General features: G+C 36.0%; 1 protein-coding gene across 1 annotated transcript in view; it reads right to left on the bottom strand.

Annotated features, from left to right (window-relative positions):
- Positions 1 to 20,088, bottom strand: part of PCDH11X (protocadherin 11 X-linked) — an 820,557-nt gene that overhangs the window by 497,648 nt on the left and 302,821 nt on the right. The window lies entirely within an intron of this gene.

Raw genomic sequence — 20,088 nt, forward strand, 5'->3', positions numbered from 1 at the left:
AGGAATTACGTTTAAGGGTCATGCAGCTTATGGCTGCAAAAGTCTGAACCTCACCAAATTGTTCCTGGAGATAACATCACTATTTTAAAACCTATCAGTGCTTGAGATAATTTGCAAACCCTGCACTTGATGGATCAGCATCAGCGGATACCACACTCAGACTGGTAATCTGGCTCAACCAGTTTTGAGATCCCACCCAGGAACAGAAGATAACAAGAAAACTTCACTTGGACCCTCTATGATTCCATCTTCAACCCAAACAATCAGTACCTCTCACTTCCCAAGTCCCTACTGCCAAGTTATCTATAATGTTTTTTTTTTGAGATCGAGTCTCCCTCTGTCGCTCAGGCTGGAGTGCAGTGGCACGGTCTCGGCTCACAGCAATGTCTGTCTCCTGGACTAAGCAAGTAATTCTCCTGCCTCAGCCTCCCAAGTAGCTGGGACTACAGGCGCCCCTCCACCACGCCCAGCTAATTTTTGCATTTTTAGCAGAGACGGGGTTTCACCACGTTGGCCACGGCCTCCCAAAGTGCTGGGATTACAGGCGTGAGCCATCCTGCCTGGTCCAAGTTATCTTTAAAAATTCCAGTCCCCAAGCACTCCCCCAAATGCTCAGGGAGGCTGATTTGAGTAAGAATAAAACTCCAGTCTCCCACACAGCCGGCTCTAAGTGAGTTACTCTTTCTCCATGGCAGTTCCCCTGTCTTAATAAATAAAGACGTCTCTGTCTAGGCAGTGGGCAAGGTGAATCCGTTGGGTGGTTACAGTATTACAAAACTTATCATGATAATAGAACATTTTACCTAACATTATTCAATGCTTAACAGGACATAATTTAGGTTAATATTAGGTAATCCTGACCACAGTTACCTATGCATTTTAATTCTATGTCCCTACATCTTATAGCTTATTCAAAATGAAAAGGAATAATATATCCTATAGCAAGGTTAACACTTAGTAATTCAAAGGATGAGAGGTTATGTTTATGGATGCATTATTGGAATTCTATTTTAAAAGTGTTTCCTCCCACACTCTTCTATCAAAACCCAGCTATATAGTAAAGGTCAGAGTGGAAAACAGAATAGTCTGCATTATATTATATGTGTACCATAATGGTGAAACATTATATTGACAGATTTAGGGAAAGTTTTTTAATCATACTGAGGTATAAAAGACAAAAATCAATGCAGCGGAAAACTAACCTCAAAATGACAGTGTTTTATATTTTTCTAAGCCTCTACTAAAAATTTATCTCATTTTCCTACTTAATATTCAAAATGGATGCATGCTGATTTGAAGTACAGTGTCTTGCCAAGGCAGTCAGCCTTAGAAATACTAAATCCCTTTTACTTTTTTTTATCACAATGTCAAATTCTCCTGAGTGAATCACAAGTCCAAGGTAGCTGAATACACTTGCCAGTCTATTGCTACTGAAACACCTTAATAACATAAAGAAGAAGAAACCAATGAACATCATTATATATTTTATTTGATACTGATGTAGACATTTTGAGGAAATCTGTATTTTGAACCTGGTATGTTTTCAGAGCAGATCTTGGACTACATGATGTCTAAAAACTAAATAATATCCACGGATTCTTAATGATTAAATTCTTTTTACTCAGCTTGTCAAAGAACTCTGCTTTTTTATATCAGAACTATATTTTTTCTTTTATCAGTTCTTATTGCTTATATACAAAGACATTTCACAAACTATCAAATAGCACTGATAAATTAATTTGACTAGTGATTTTCTATGCATATTGGCATATTGTCGATGAAAAGAGTCAAATTCTGTAAAGTATTTGAAGAGATTTATTCTGAGCCAAATATGAGTAACCATGGCCCGTGACACAGCCCTCAGGAGGTCCTGAGAACATGTCCCCAGGGTGGTCGGGGTACAGCTTGGTTTTATATATTTTAGGGAAGTATGAGACATCGATCAAATACATTTAAGAAATACATTGGCTTGGTTCAGAAAGGTGGGACAACTCAAAGTGGGGACTTTGACTTCAAGCGATTCTTCTGCTTCAGCCTCCCGAGTAGCAGGGATTACAGGCATGCGCCACCATGCCCGGCTAATTTTGTATTTTCAGTATAGACCAGGTTTCTCCATGTTGGTCAGGCTGGTACTAAACTCCCGACCTCAGGTGATCTGCCCACCTCGGCCTCCCAAAGTACTAGGATTACAGGCATGAGCCACCGCGCCCGGCCTCTTGGCAATTTAGACAATGAATTCCATTAACATCAAAGGGTGTTTTGAACCCAAAAGTATCTAAGACAGCTCTCAAATTTGTGAACTCAAAAGTATCTGAGACAGGTCTCAATCACTTTAGAACGTTTATTTTGTCAAGGTTAAGGACATGCCCATGACACAGCCTCAAGAGGCCCTGAAAATATGCCCAAGGTAGTCAGGGTACAGCTTGCTTTTATACATTTTGAGGAGACATCATACATCAATACATGTAAGATTTACATTGGTTCCATCTGGAAGGGCAGAATAACTCAAAGTGATGAAGGGGATTGAGGAGGGGGATTGGGGGGTGGCTTCCAGGTCATAGGTAGATTTAAAAATGTTCTGATTGGCAATTGGCTGACAGAGTTATCAATAGAAAGGAATGTTTGCATTAAGTTAAGGGGTTGTGGAGACCTCAATTTTATCATGCAGAGGAGGCCTCCAAGTAGTAGGCTTCCGAGAGAATAGATTATAAATGTTTCTTATCATATTTAAGATATGGGTTGATGTTAACAATGCTGGGATGTATAGTGAGGCATGTACCTTCCCCTCTTCTATCATGTCCTGAACTGGTTTTTCAGGTTAACTGTGGAATGCCCTTGGCCAAGAGGAGGGGTCCATTCAGATGACTGGATGGCCTTAGAATTTATTTTTGGTTAACAGTGCCACACAGCTAAATCCAAGAGAGTATTGAAAGAAACCAGGCACATTCCTCAGCCCAGTATCTCTCAATTTCCTGGGCCCAGCACAAACAAGCCCAGTACAAACAGGCCCAGAACAAACACGGCCCAGTGCAAATATATTCCTCCATATACCTCAGCTTGGGAAATCCTGGGAAATCCCCAATAAGGACACCGCCGTTTGTAGTTTTACTGAAAGCATGGGAACCAATAGATAACTGCTAAATGTATAAACTTAATATGTTAACCAATTGTAATGCTGTAACCTAAAGAATTCCCTTGTTCCTTGTTCCTCTGTAACCTTACAAGTCCTGTTTACATCGGGCTATAAAAAGCGAGCGCACGCATTGTTCGAGGCCCTCTTGTATGTTGTGAAACGGAGGGACCAAGTTCGAACTTGCATTAAAGATCCTTGCTGCTTGGCTTTGACTCTGGACTCTGGTGGTCTTCTTCGGGGAATAAACGGTCTGGGCAGAACAGTATCTTAGAAAATGTAAGTGATACCCTGTTAACTATAGAGTTAATTCGGTATTTGAATTATTTAAAAAAGATAAACCAATAAATGATATGACTTTAAATTTTTTTTTCCCAATAGGAAGTTTTTATAATATTTTAATCAGCAGGCATTTGAGGAATGCCAAATCAAATAGCAGATATCAAAAACTTAGTAAAATAAATATTTATTAAAGATTAACACAAAGTGTCTGGAATTGCACAAAACTGATAAAAATATATACTGTTACTTCCAATTTTGCTTAATATCTGCATACTTTAAAAATTTGCAATCATTACTTTGCTAAGATGCCAAGAACATACACAAACAACAATGAAAAAGAACAAAATGTCTGAGTAAACATAGCCAGAATTGTGCAATAGTCATAAGAAAAATTTTCAACATAATTTAGGACAAAGATCTAGGATGGAATAAAAGAAAAGACATGATGTAATCTTGGGCAGAAGGATTCAGCATCATAAAGCTGATGATTCTCTCTAAGTTAACATCAAATTTAGTGTGATTCCAACAAGAATAGCAACATTTTTAGAGCTAGATAAATTGATTCTAAAGTTAATCTGACTCAACAATCCCATTTCTAGAAATATGGATAAATGATATGTGTGAAAGGTTTTTCATTACAGCACTGTTTACCATTTTATCATTTTAAAGTTGAAAATCAGTCCCAATATCCATCTATAAGGGACTGTTTAGAACAGCTATGAGATAACCCAGAAATATTTGTTTATATCTACATACAGAAACACCAGAAGTATGTTTGAGAAACTAATAAGAATGATTAACTGTAGAGGGAAGGATATATGGAAGAAATAGTGACAAGCTTGGAAGAAAGGCTTCTTCGTGTGTACCTTGTTACATGGTTTTAATTTTTAAATCATTTGAATACATCATCTACTACAAGTCCCCAAAGTAAATTTAAAAAGTTAAAAACCTGTAAGAAAAAACACTTAAGGGAAAATATACGAACTACATATTGGGCTAAATGATGTAAATGCTTATTCTGTCAATATGATGGAATCTTTTAAATCTATGTTCTTTATTTTCTTTAATCATTATTTTGATTAATATATGGAGTGCAGCCATCATTCATCCTTGGCTGCTTGAAACTTGGAGTTGATTTTCAGAGAAATTACTGAGATTACTCCTTTCCACTGAAACATTATACCATAGTGCACATTGAATTGGTTTTGATTACTACCAAAAAGATTACATTTTCCCCAACAATTTTTAGCATATAAATACAAGCAGAATTTCACTGCATGACAGCAGGATACATAGCAATGAAATACACAAAAATTGAACTAAATTTTTGTGTTTTGTGTAGAAGAATGGCTCTGGTCCCTGCTCTCAAGTTGCTAACACTAAACTAACTCAAAACGTGTATTGTTTGCCTTCTATGGGCCAAAACTTGCACCTTATTCTTTCTCCATTGTTATTTCTAGGCAGAAGATATTACAGAATTCAGGAGTCGGAGAATTAAAGAATTTCTTAGCAACCACAGTTTCACTGAGGTTTATTCAATTTTGGATAATTTAATTCAAAAGATTAAAATGATGAATGTAGCTCAGCATATGACCTGCAGTTGAAGACACCTGGCTCGCAGCTTGCTTTAAGTTTGATACATGAGGTTATTTGGCATTTACTGCCATGAAGTTTGAAGGAAGCATACTGAAAAGAAGACACAGCAATAAACTTTTGTCATTAATTTCTCTCTCAAAGTTTCTGACAAGCTGGAAAGAAATGTCATTTGTATTTCTTAATTGGTTTCATTTCCACACAAATACAGACTTTCAGTAGAAGTTTCTAAAAAGCTATGCACATGAAATTATTAACAACACAAAGCACATACTGAGCCGAGGTGTGAATGGATAATTCTAACAGAGAAGTTACAAAGAAAGTCAAGATCAAAATATGATTAAGACAAGAGAGCAGTTTTTAGAGATGTTTTGGTAAAATAGACATGAGTTACTAGCCTGTACTTTGTAAACATGCTTGATGTGGCCAGTATGGCATGTCATTATCCTTTTAGGAACACACAGATCCATATGTATTTACAATGATTAATTAAAAGAGAGCATTCAGGGGCCGGGTGCGGTGGCTCATGCCTGTAATCCCAGCACTTTGGGAGGCCGAGGCGGGCTGATCACCTGAGGTTGGGAGCTCGAGACCAGCCTGACCAACATGGAGAAACCCCGTCTGTACTATAAATACAAAATTAGCTGGGCATGGTGGCGCATGCCAGTAATCCCAGCTACTCAGGAAGCTGAGGCAGGAGAATCTCTTGAACCCAGGAGGCAGAGGTTGCGGTAAGCTAAGATCGGACCTTTGCACTCCTGCCTGGGCAACAAGAGCGAAACTGCATCTCAACAACAACAACAAAAAAGAGAGCATTTGGAGCTTCACTGGACAAGCACAACTAGCTCAGCGGATTTCTGTCAATACCAAGAACGTTTTGAGAATCATGCCTGTGCTTTAACCACGGATGAGATTTTAGCTAGTGTCCTAAGGGAAGAACAAAATGATGAGCAAATTCAAACATCATCTTTTGGTTTAGCCTTATGGTTTATATGACCAATTGTATGTTTATTTATGAAAGAGTTTATATTATTTAATTAAAATGAAATAGAAATGAAGGTGTATGGTATCACAATCACGTTCATTATTAGTTTTGTGTCTTGTTGTAGAAACACATTTAGTGAGTGCTTACCTATCACTGGAGCTGAATCTACATCCACCTTAATTTGTTCCTGGGCTCTATTTCTGACCACACAACCTCACAACATGAAATGTAGTTTTGGTTACTTAGATTAGTGTAGGCCAGGAAACATTGGTGCAAGAAGAAAAAATAAAATAATAAATCCTTAGGGTCAGTAAGACATCATCTGCTGCCTCATTTTTTTCCCTAAAATATCTGTGCTTTAGGAATGAATTTCATTATTTGAATATATACATATATGTATAAGCAGTCGGCACCTTGCATCTACGGGTTCCACATTGTTGATTTCAAGCAACTGGGGATCAAAAATGTTTTAAAGCCCAATACAAATAATAGTACTACAATAAAAAGTAATACAAATAAATATAATACAGTATAATGACTATTTACATAGCATTTACATTGTATTAGGTATTATAAGTAATCTAGAAATAATTTAAAATATACAGGAGAAGGTGTGTAGACTATATGTAAATACTATGCATCATTTTATATAAGGGACTTGAGTATCTAAAGATTTTGGTATTATGGGGGTGCTAGAACCAATCCCTTAAAGATACCAAGGGACAACTGAATATGAATATACATATACATAGTACATATATAAATAAAATGAGGATTCATATCTTGAAATTCTATACAGTTCTGCATAATTCATAACTTGTTTTTACTTATCAAACTATAATCTATAGCTTTATGTATTAACTGAGTATCAATTCTGCTAAATATCAAATTTTTCATATGAATGTACACCATCATTAGAGATGCAAAGACTTAGAAAGGAAATGAAAAGGAAAAAATAAAATATATTCGTGTTGAGGGAACAGTGTAATGAAAAAAATATATTTCCCTGCATCATCTTTCCTGATAACTTTTTCAATTTTTGTTTTTTTTTTTTCTGAGACAAGGTCTCAGTCTGTTGCCCAGGCTGGAATGCAGTGGTGTGAACACAACAGTGCAGCCATGACCTCCTGGGCTCAAGCAATCCTTCCACTTCAGCCTCCCAAGTAGCTAGGACCATAACTGCATACCACCCAGCTACTTTATATATATATACTTTTTTTTTTTTTTTTTTTAGAGATGGGTCTCAGTATGTTTCCCAGGCTGGTCTCAAACTCCTGAGCTGAGTGATTCTCCCACCTCAGCCTCACAAAGTATTGGGATTACAGGTGTGAGCCACCATGGCTGGCCCCCAACTTTTTCAATTTTGCTTTCTAATCTTAGAGGAGAAAATAAACAAAATTAAAGAGAAATGTAAGCAGGATTATCAATATTTTACACCTTCTTATTAGCTAAAATGGTACCATCACCAGATGAACATCGCTGTCTAATAAAGATTGACATAAGTTTGACAGATCCATTAGGCTCAGTCTCACCTTAATCCTAACTTTTCCCAGATATTCATCCATACACATAATTTGTACATAATTTTATACAATGTGTATGTATGTGATACGGTTTGGCTGTGTCCCCATCCAAATCTTCATCTTGAATTGTAGCTCTCATAATTCCCACGTGTTGTGGGAGTGATCCAGTGGGAGATAATTGAATAACGGGGGTGGTTTCCCTCATACTGTTCTCGTGGTACTGAATAAGTCTCATGAGATCTGATGGTTTTGTAAGGGGTTTCCCTTTTGCTCGACTCTCATTCTCTCTTGCCTACTGCCATGTAAGATGTGCCTTTCTCCTTCCGTCATGATTATGAGGCCTCCCCAGTACATGGAACTGTGAGTCCATTAAACCTCTTTTTCTTTATAAATTACCCAGTCTCAGGTATGTCTTTATCAGCAGCATGAAAATGGACGAATACAATATATGTGTATATATTCATATATAGCAGATGCATACACACACATACACACACACAAAGACATACGCATACACTCCACTCAAGGCCACTAAACTATGTACAAACTTGTCTGTTTATTCAGTTCTCTTACATAGTCCCCCTGAGAGCAAGTGAGGATAATGTTCCATGTGTTCAAAGTACCTTGTATATTAAATCATAGAGGAAAAAGGGGCCTGCATATATCATTCAGAATGAATCTCTACTTCTTCAGTCTGTGAATAAGGTAGACAGACTCTCCCTTGATTATCTGAAATATGAAGAAAGATTGATCTTCAGCAAGTGACTTGCATTTTGGAAAATATCAAACAACATTTAAATCTAACCTTACTTTCCTTCAGAAATATATGTAAGGGAAACATCTTGTCTTTGATGCCCACTGTGATAACAATGCAAGTTACTAATTCTATTATTTGTAGTTTTATAATCTTTAATAATTGTGATAGTTTATTCAAGAACTTGTCTAAAGATGTTGAACACCTTAACTTTGTTTCTAAAAGAAAAAATGCATGATGATTGGCCTAAAAGTGCTCAATGATTCTCTTTGTCTTGGAACTTAAATAGCAAAAAGTAATTCAGAATCAACTTTGTTGCCACTTAAATAACTTCTCTAAGATTTTTTCTAGGAAAATGGAAGATTTCCCAAAGTGAAGATTTTTGCCTTGTCAATCAATATCCATTAGCAATTTCACTACATGTACAAACTTAATTACTAAAAAGCAAAGTCATTACCCTTGATATGTAGGACGTAAGGTTTAAATGGCATATATTTTTATATTATGGATTGTTCAAATTTCATACTTATAGAGTATGTTCACTGTATCTTTGCTGACTTTCTGCTTGAATTAGAATTTTTATTGTTTAAAGCTTCAAAGTAGGCTTAATTTAGGACTATAGTGATGACAACATGAGAAAGAGGTTATGTCTACATGAGAAACTCAACAAAAATTACAGTATGAGAGAGCAATGCAAATTCCTTCCTTTGGGATATACTATACTGGCCCCAGAATGAAATATTATTATTTTATTAAGTATATGTTAAAAGATATATCTTATTCAGGGGTACCTACCTCTAAACAACAAACTAGAATATGGTGAAGTACATTTAAAAAATATTTTTGGAGAAAAGAACATCATAATAGGAATAGAATTCTAAGGACACATGGTACAAAATGTCACAAAAGTAACCAAAGAAGAAAAGAGCAGGTGAGGAGACAAAGAGAGGATAGGAAATGCAGAAAAGGCCTGAAAATTAGTCAGCAATGGAAGAGTAAATGCATTAGCTTTGTTGAAATGCTAATGACAACCTAGACAGTTTTGTGGTGGAAATTTCACCATAGCTGGGGATTAGGGGTTAGGGGATAGGAGAACCCAGATTTAGGATTTGAACTTGCATTTTTATTAGCTGAAATCTCTACAGAATTCACCTGTTGCTCCCTGTCCTTCAGTTGATAATGCATATATTACCATGTATACTGCAATGAACGGCCTTTGTTCTTGGATATATCTTTAATGTAATTTAAATATTGATAATAACATGTGTGTTTGTGGAGTGACATCATAAATATTCAAATTAAAGAGGGATGTTAATGTTTTTCTAAACCTCTAGATATTAGAAATTACTGTTTTACTTATTTCAAAATATTCCCCAAGTAAATAAAAAGCACTACAGTTGTTGTTGTTTTTCCCCAAAGCCAGAAGGTATTCATGAAGGCACAGCATATTGTCCTAGTGAATTCTGTTGCTAAAATCCAACTGTCCTAAACACTGAAGTACTAGAGGCTAGGATAATTGGAAAGCATGATCATCCAGTTGGCAGACAGCCTAGTAGTGGACATGAGAGAGCAGTTAAATGTCTCACATTGTCCTAGTGTATAAAATGAGGGAGAAAGAAGATATTTTTCTACACCCTGATTTTTTGTGTATTCCTTTAGGAAGAGAGAATAAGCGGGCTTGTCCTCATGTATACCTGTATATCCTCAAAGATAGAGAAAAACAATTAAATCTGAATAACACCTGCATATCATAGGGCATAAAAATACTTTTAAGCAAGAGATTATGGCTCAAAATCAAATTTCTATTTCTAATAAATAAAGAAACACATTCTGCACTGATAAGTAACCTATCTCTACTCATTTTATAACATAATTCAAATGGTTTGCAAAGAAGTCTTGATAAAATGCTGTTGTCCATTTTTTTTAAGTTATTTAAACCAGTGTGTGTGGGATGTCAATCAAACAACCATGCTAGATACTATTTTTTTTTTTATTTTTAACGTTTATACACACACACACACACACACACACAGACACACACACACACATACATATTACTTTTTTGTCTGGTGCCGGATATTTTTAAATAGCAAAATATAAATAGGTAAAAAGGAATGAAGCTTTATGAATAAAAATTTCATATACAATTTGTGTTTAATGAAAACAGCTAGATTTAGGACTAAAAAGAAGTCATGAGTTTCAGTAAATGCATATTAAATTTGTATCTTGTAATAACCCAATTAAATGAATAATGTGGACATTTTAATATATAAGACCCAAATGACACTTTAAAATGTTTGGAGAGTTATTCTCTTGCATATCACTTTATATTCTACAGATTTGTCTTACAAATGCTGATACACTGGAAAATTGAGTCACTTTCCCTGATGAGTCTGAGCATGTTCTATGCCTCTTTTCTGCTCCACTAGACATTTATCATTCTTGGTGGCAAATCTGTAACTAATTTTCTCAGGCTACTGCTTTTCATACAGATAAATTCCTGAAAAATTACCAGTAAAAGGGTTGAGCATGCATAGATGAATCTCAAGAGGGAGCAGTGATGAGGTATAAAATCATAGGAGACATTTGTGCCTATTCACTTTTTACCAGGCGGAGTCTATGCCAAGGATAAAGGTAGTTTCTCTTACGGAATTATTATCACCACTCTGGAACTCCGTTGTCCATAGGTTAAATAATCTATTTCAATATGGTCCGGTTCACACTGATGTAGTAATGAATTTCTTCTATAGTTCAAACTGTAGATACAACTATCTCATAATTAATATAGTTTTCTCTCTGAAATGGTTACATGATTTAAAATGTGCAAATTATGCTAAAAGGAAAAAACAATGAAATCATATTTATGTATCAAAATACATTCTCGAGTAGATTCCTCTTCTCACTTTTCAGCATGTGAGGATGAAAGCGTATCCTCTTGCCATACAATAGTCACATTTCTTTACATACACCTTGTTATCAGTCTGTTCCCTCATTGCTATAAAGAAATACCTGAGACTGGATAATACATAAAGAAAAGAAGTTTAATTGGCTCAGCATTCTCCAGGTTGTATAAGAAGCATAGTGGCTTCTGGGGAGGCATCAGGAAGCTTTCAATCATGGCAGAAGGTGAAGCAGGCACCTCTGACATGGCCGCAGGAGAAGGAAGAGAGTGAGAGGTGAGGGGCCACACACTTTCAAACAACCAGATCTTGCAATAACTCAATCGGTCACAATTACCACGACAACATTAAGGAGGATGGTGGTAAACCATGAGAAACTGCCCCCATTATCCAATCACCTCCTACCAGGCCCCACCTCCAACACTGGGGATTACAACTGGACATGAGATTTGGGCAAGGACACAGATCCAAACCACATCTCTGTGAAAGGAAAATATATTGGAACCCTGAAATCACTAAGCGAAAGGGAAATTTCAAGCTGGGAACTGCTTAGGGCAAATCTGCCTCCTATTCAAAGTTACCCCTCAGCTCATTGAGATAAATGCATATCTGATTGTCTCCTTTGGAGAGGTGAATCAGAAACTCAAAATAATGCAAACATTTGTCTCACATCTACCTGTGACCTGGAAGCTCCCTCCCCTGGAGTCATCCTGCTTTTGCTTCGAGTTGTCTTGCCTTTCCGACCGAACCAATGTTCATCTTACGTATGTTAATTTATATCTCATGTCTCCCTAAAATGTATTAAACCAAGCTGTGCTTTGACTACCTTGGGAACATGTTTTCAGGACCTCTGAGGCTGTCATGGGTGTGTGTCCTCAACCTTGGCAACATAAACTTTCTAAAATAACCTAGACTTGTCTCAGATTTTCAGAGTTCACATCACACAGAGATCACTACTATATCCATTTGTGTTCCTTAGAGTAAGTCTGGTATCTTCAGTGTATTACCTTGTAAAGTTCTGAAACATATAAATTGCATTTCCTTGCCTGCTGAGAGATTGGGCAATTATATAACCACATCAGAGTACATGAAGACTAAGCTCTAATTTTTTTTATCTTGCCCAAATTCCTATCTAAGGAGTCTGGGGAGTCATGCCCTACAAACCACAAATTCCATCAAATGGAGTTTATTTAACCCTGTATATCGTGGCTTACTTTCCAATCTGACTCTGGAATAGCAAGGAAGAAAGTAAAAATATTTTACCCCAAAATATATTTCCTTGCCATATCTTGAAATGGCCCTGCAAAGCCATCCTTTGTGGGAAAAATCCACATTCTATAGAGAATCTTCTTTCCTCTTTATGTTTTCCTTCCTTCCTTTCCAGAACCAGGAGATAATCAACTAAGAGCCAGGCACTCTTTTAGGTCCAATAAGAAACATTTTACAACCTGCTGTCTCTGAAGTCTGCCATCTGACAGCTTCCTCGGCACAATAAAACTTAGTCTCGGCCGGGCGCGGTGGCTCAAGCCTGTAATCCCAGCACTTTGGGAGGCCAAGACGGGCGGATCACGAGGTCAGGAGATTGAGACCATCCTGGCTAACACGGTGAAACTCCGTCTCTACTAAAAATACAAAAAACTAGCCGGGCGAGGTGGCGGCGCCTGTAGTCCCAACTACTCGGGAGGCTGAGGCAGGAGAATGGCGTGAACCCAGGAGGCGGAGCTTGCAGTGAGCTGAGATCCGGCCACTGCATTCCAGCCTGGGTGACAGAGCGAGACTCCGTCTCAAAAACAAAACAAAACAAAATACAACAACAACAACAACAAAAAACTTGGTCTCCACAATCCTTTATCTTAACCTAAACATTTCCTTTCTGTTGATCCCAGGTCTTCAGATAAACTCAACCAATTGTCAACCAGAAAATGTTTAAATTTACCAACAGCCTGGAAGCCCCCCTTGGAGTTGTCCCACCTTTCTGAACCAAGTCAATGTATTTCTTAAATGTATTTGGTTGATGTCTCATGTCTTCCTAAAATATATAAATCCAAGCTGTACCCCGACCACCTTGGGCACATGTTCTCAGGACATAGTCACTCATACTTGGCTCAGAATAAAATCTCTTCAAATATTTTACAGAGTCTGACTCTTTTTGTAGACAAGAATAATTACATATAGAGTTGAAAAATGCAAGGATAGGCATGTCTGATCACACAGAAGACAAGAAGTCTGACAACAAATCCATACTGGCAGTCAAATCTGGGAATTTAAATGTAATACGCAAACAGTTGTTAGAATGTACTTCACAGCCTTCTGTTATCATTGTATTAGGTTGGTGCAAAAGTAATAGTTGGATACATAACTCTGCAGTCTTCTAAACTGACTTCCTGTTTTAAGAACTATAAATCAGAAGAGAAAGGAAAAAAGAAAAAGTCTCACTAAAGCATTGCTACTTATGTTAATATGATAGCAACTCAATTTATTCAAGTGCTGATCAATGCTAAACAATCAGAGTGGTTCATGAATTATGAATTACAAAAGAGCCTGGTGCTTTTTAGTGGAATGTCACAAGGTTAACCAACTGGTATACATGGATTCCCTTAGGCAGAATTTCAGCTGTAGTGCTTACTATTCCAGTTGATGGAAGAATGACAAAATAGAGTTTTGTTTGAAATACATAATGAACTGCTCTCATGAACTTCAACCTTCAAAAGTCATTATACATGAGAGTTTGATGCTGCAGACAATTACTGGATTTCCATTTGTCTGTCAATATTATTTCTTGTTGCTTTGTTTATTTCTTAACTATATCTCAGAAATTATTGACAGCACAATTGTCATAGATTGCTCTGTTAATACAAATGCATTAGCAATTAAAACAACTTGTTATGTGTATTTCCTACTTAAGGGTTCTCTAGCCTGTTTCAAGTCTGTCTCTATTTCTTAGAAATGCTTGCTTCTGTAAAACCTGAAGGCCTAGCCTCCACTTTCCCATATATGCCTCCTTCATGTAACTATTTCTCCAGTTTTCATTTTTTATTAAAATTCATGTCAGTTTCCCTTTACCCTGCCATTTTAAAATTGAGGACAATTCCATTTGAAGCTAAAGTTGGAGTATTGATGAATCAAAACTGGCATTTTCCTAGGAGTTTTTAAGAGGCAGGAATCTGTCTATACTACTAATGAGGTTATAAATTTAAACAATCAACTGTAAGATCATTTGGAACGTACTTTTACAAGAGATTCTATCATTCTGCTCTAGTTATGAAAAATCTTGCTATTATTGCAGAACTCTTAAAAATTTCATTAGCCTATCATGCCCTCAATAAAAAGGTGGCACTGTATCTGAAAGTAACAATTCTATGTATAGCTCTTTTGACATGCAATAGTGTATCTTGACATTTCCAACAGTTACAACTCTTACCAATGCCACACAATCATAATTCCTCATGAACAGAATCTATTCTTTCAAAAGGTAGTTCAAAATGTAGACTGTAGAAAAGTTAAATGAAGTAGGTATTCGATTACACCAATATTAAATAAAATAATGATGCTCATCTTGAGGAAAAATGGGACCACATTGCAAAAGATTTATTGCAATGTTATTAAAATACTGAATCAGCCTCTGAGCAGTCTGTCAATTTATTTAATCAAACCTCAGATCACCTGCTGCAATGGAGATTTCCTTCTAAACAAGCAGAAACGGTTGAAAGAACAATTTGCTGCCAGGTGCGACAGTTCACGCCTGTAATCCCAGCTCTTTGGGAGGTTGAGGCAGATGGATCACCTGAGGTCAGGAGTTCGAGACCAGCCTGACCAATATGATGAAACCCCGTCTCTACTAAAAATATGAAAATTAGCCGGGTGTGTTGGTATGGTGCCTGTAATCCCAGCTACTTGGGAGACTGAGACAGGAAAATCGCTTGAACCCGGGAGGAGGAGGTTGCAGTGAGCCGAGATCATGCCATTGCACTCCAGCCTAGGCAACAAGAGGGAAACTCCAGCTCAAAACGAAAAAAAAAGAAAAAAAAGGAAAAACAATTTACTTATGGTAGTTATGACCCCATTCTCCTAAAGGAATGTAGAATGTGGGCTTTTATTTTATTTCAGATATTCCCCTCCCATAAAGCTAAGTCCAAGAGAACATGAAAGATTTATTTATAAATTTAATGAAACAAATAGCATGTAATTCTATATGACCATGTGAGCAATAATTATTTAACATCTACACAAATTAGAATGTTCAGAAATCAAATTGTTATATTTAGATTGGTCATTATTTGGGAAGATTCTCTGTCCTCAGTTTTAATGAATGGATACCATCATTCCCTTTATATTAAAACATGTATCTTCTATATTATACGTATAGTTATATCACAACTTATAATTGCTTTGCAAATATTTTATATTCAAGGTGTAAAATTAGAAAATCAGGATGTTTATGCTTCTTCCTAACATTAGGTATAACATACCTGTAAATATTTGAAAGAATTACTGTATACTGCCCAGTAACAGGAAATTGACTTCAGATTCACAGACAAGATGTTTCCACATCCCAAGAACAATTTCATTCTCCATTCCTCCCTGGAGTTAAACAGCTTATCTTAGGTTTTGTTTTGGTAATTTCTTCTTTTCTGCTACCTGAGTATAATAGTGTGAAATATTAGGAGATAATACAGGAATGTTTTACCTTTAAGATGGTAGTATTTTGTAGGACACTACAACAATCTCCAAAACTAGTGGATATGCCAAATGATAAATTTTTCTAAGGCAGTAGAAGGAAAGAAAGATGAATTCTTGGAGAAATAAAATGACATAAAAGGTTGCTGGGGGATTTTCCATTCATTCCATAGAAAGTAACGTACTTTACACTAGGGAAATCCCTACTTGGACTTTATTATTTGAATCTATATTTCCCAGATGTATGTTGGCTCCCCCAATCAAAACTTGCTGATAAATCAAAAGTGTATTTGAGCTTTGGAGCATAATTTTGATGAATTGTAATAAGCAAAAGTAATTTCTCTTCTTACAAACCGTTCCCTACTTATTGAAAATGAGAATTATCAGATAATTCAAGGACCAACTAAATGAACAGACATATAGATGAGCTCCTAATGATTTCCCAGGACATGGATACATGGATCAAAGCATTAAAAAAGATAATTCCTTAAAGGAAAAAATATCTAATACTTTATCTAAAACAGTGATGTAATTGCTGTTTTGGTGTGTTTATTTTTATTTGTTAACAAAAATGAGAATAAACTGCTACAGCTATTAAAGCATTTGAAAAAAATATTCAAGAGCAAAAATGTGTCGCTTGGAGTTATATATCCTAAAGATCCTTTCACTGTAAACTTATTAAATCTATGTAATCTCTTCATTTTAAATGCAATTTTTATGATGATTATGTATTTTCCTACTTAATTCTACTGGATATGGCTATAATAACTTTAATTTCCAAGAATGTAGTCAAACCAGAAGTCTCACACTCAAAATAATTGGGATTTTAAGATAATGAAAGTGATCAAGGCCTTATATGCAGTTTAATTGCTTATATATATGTCTTTTATATATATATATATATATCTTATATGTAAGCAATTTTCAAACTAAGTAAAATCAGCATTCTTTAACTCCCATTAATCATTCAGCATAACTCATTATTTGCCATTACGAGTACACATTTGGAGGGCAAAATGATATCTGACATGATATAAAATGAATTCCATTTTTGGCTTGCTGGGTCATAATTTCAACATTAAATGATAAAGGGAAAGTTAAGCATCTGAAAATGATTATCATGATTTGATTAAATATGAATTATATACAAATCTGTATGTGGAGAAAAAGTTAAATATTAAATTTGAGCTCAATTGAACACGGACACAGACAATGGTCACCGAGTCCCCGAACAGGTTGTGTGAGTCCTTGAGGCATTCATCCAGCACTGTTTCGGAGAAATCCCTATTTCAGTCTATTCCTATAAGTTAGTTATTGAAAGACAACAAAAAATCGCAAAAAAACAAGTTGACATTTTTGTGTTCTTTGAGCCCAGTCGTGAAGGGCCCTTGTGACTGGCCCTCGTGCCAAACAACTTACAAAAAGAACTAGGAGCCAGGCACGGTGGCTCACACCTGTAATCCCAGCACTTTGGGAGGCCAAGGCATGGATCACTTTAAATCGGGAGTTTGAGACCAGCCTGACCAACATGGAGAAATCCCGTTTCTACTAAAAAAATACAAAATTAGCCAGGCGTGGTGGTGCATGCCTGTAATCCCAGCTACTCAGGAGACTGAGGCAGGAGAATCGCTTAAAACAGGGAGGCAGAGGTTGCGGTCAGCCGAGATCGCATCATTGCACTCCAGCTTGGGCAACAAGAAGGAAACTCCATCTCAAAAAAATAAATAAAAAAAAAAGAGCTTGGGTCCCAGACCACCCCGAAGCTTCCTGAGACCTCTCCTCGTCTGTGCATGGACCGGTGACCAACTCTGAAGCTCAGGCTGTTGCTTCTTGGTCTAGTGATGCTTCCTCCATAGTCTGGTGAGTGTATATATACATATATATGTTTTCCCTTTTCCCCTTCCAGTTGCAATTTGCTTATTATGTCATTTGTTTATATGATTTGCTTATTATATTTGTATTGCCATATACTTGGGATAAAGGCTGTTTACCCTTAAAAGTATCGTGTGTGCTTTTTTGTCTCCTCTTGTGTGTCTCCTGCACAGAACATTGTCACAAAACATGCTTAATACAGTAAAATAAAGATATCTGTGTGGTTGTCTTTCTCATCAAAAAAATTTTGTATTTTTGAGTGCAATAAAATATGAAATACAAGGGTGTATGTCCTCTATTGCACAAAACCATAAACTTTATGGAACTTATATCTACCTATTCTTTATTTAGCAGTTTGCTTAGATAACCTGTGCTGCACATTTTACTTCTTTGAGGTGCAGATAGTTTTTTATCTTCAATAGACAAACTTTTCATAAACATTTTCAATTAGGCAGTTAGTATCATTTCTGCAGCCCAAAGAATATTTCACTTCAAAGATGTGATGAGAAGTGGAGTCTCTAATTAAGGGTCAATGTTCTGGATTTAATTGTATATAACCACGCATATTTAATGTTAATATGTAGGTCATTCATAATATTTGTAATTTCATATTAATATTTAATATGCAATTCCTGAAATGATACATCTCTGTTATTATATTTTTATTTTTATTATTATTTTAAAAAGTATTTTTAATCAGTTATACCATAAGAAACAAGAAAGTCAAATGTATTGGTATCAAGCAACCATCAGTCAAAATCTTCCTAAGTTTGGCATAAAAGGGGGGTTTCCAACAAAAATTTAAGACAAGCTATGTGAGTAATTTCTGGTAGCCACAGTAAAAGGAAATGCCTAAATGAGCAGGTGAAATTGGTTTTAATAATCTGTTTTATTTAATCCAATATATCTAAAATATTCAAATTTCAACATGCAATCAATGTGAATATTAATGTCTTATCAATGAGCTATTTTACATTCTTTTTTTCATAGTCAGTGACCAAAATCTGGTATGTATTATATACTTACGGCATATCTCAATTCAGACTAGTCATGTGTCAGGTGCTTTAAAGTCACACATAACTACTAGTTACTAGTTACTAGTAATAGACAGCATCGGCATAGAATATGTCTGCAATGGTGTTTTACTTTTGATAGATGCATGTGCATTAAACCCATGAAGTTCCAGCTCTGTGATATTTTTGTTTTCCTTTCTTTCTTGCATAGGTGTTATTTGGGAAGAAAAAAAAAATGTTCTGACCATAACTTAACATTTTTTCTTTAGTCTTTGAAGTCTCAATATGCCAGATGGTAGAATTTCTTTGGACTTTTTTTTTTTTTTTTTCCTTCTATAATATGAGGGAGGGGGTTGTAAAAGATTTAGCATAGCTGAGCACATACTGTTCAGTAATGGCAGAATTCCAGGGTGAAAAAACACAGGCAGCCACGGCATGTGGGTGGCTTTTTTTTTTTTTGCAACCAAGTTAAGAAAAGACTTTTAGAGAATGAATTTCTAACATAAGAAGAGTCACACAGGGGGAGGTTTAAATCGAGTATTTAGGACCCAATGAAAGGTTAATTTTGTTAAATTAAATAAGCAGGAGCCCATTGGATTGAGGCTGTTTCCCTACTTTGAATTCTTATCAAACAAACCGCAAACTACAATCTATTTTAGTATATAAACGAACTGAAATCCAATATAGATGTATATTTTGTAACAAAGAGCCAAGTTGTTTCAGCCAATCACAAGACACTGAGCTTCAGTCAATCACAAGCAGCAAACTGATCAGACCATGCTAAATGAGGCAGGCATCTAGCTCTAGCCAATCAGGTGATTACTCTCCTTTTGTATTCAGACTACAAAAGCTCACTGTCCACACTACTATGCAGAGTTCTCTGAACCTGCTCTGGTTCTGAGTGCTGCCTCATTCATGAACTTGCTGAAATAAAATCCTAAAAATTTAATTTGTCTAAACCCTTTTTTTCCGACAGTTTTAAGCCTAACCAATTAGAGCTACATGTAACAAATCATATTTCTCTTACATCAATAAAGAAGCCTGTGATGAAATGAATAATTGACTCTGACTGTGTTAAAGAAAGTAGCCTAAGATCTTTTACAATGATAACTAAAACTATATTCAGTGATGTAGCATTGTATAATAACCACTCTTTAAAAAGCTCTCTAAGATTAAGAGGTAGTCCAACCCTGTAAAGGTCAAGAGGTAGTCTAACACTGGTAGTCCAACCAAATGCTTGTGATCCTCTAGCGGAGCAATTATTACATACTAGCTGCGCCCTCAGAGTTTTCGTAGAAGTATAATAAAAATCTTTCTCAGTATTATGTGTAAATTATTTAAGTAAAAATTTTTTGATCT

The sequence above is a fragment of the Colobus angolensis genome, unplaced genomic scaffold, assembly GCF_000951035.1.
Source record: "Colobus angolensis palliatus isolate OR3802 unplaced genomic scaffold, Cang.pa_1.0 Scaffold161, whole genome shotgun sequence".
NCBI lineage: Eukaryota > Metazoa > Chordata > Mammalia > Primates > Cercopithecidae > Colobus > Colobus angolensis.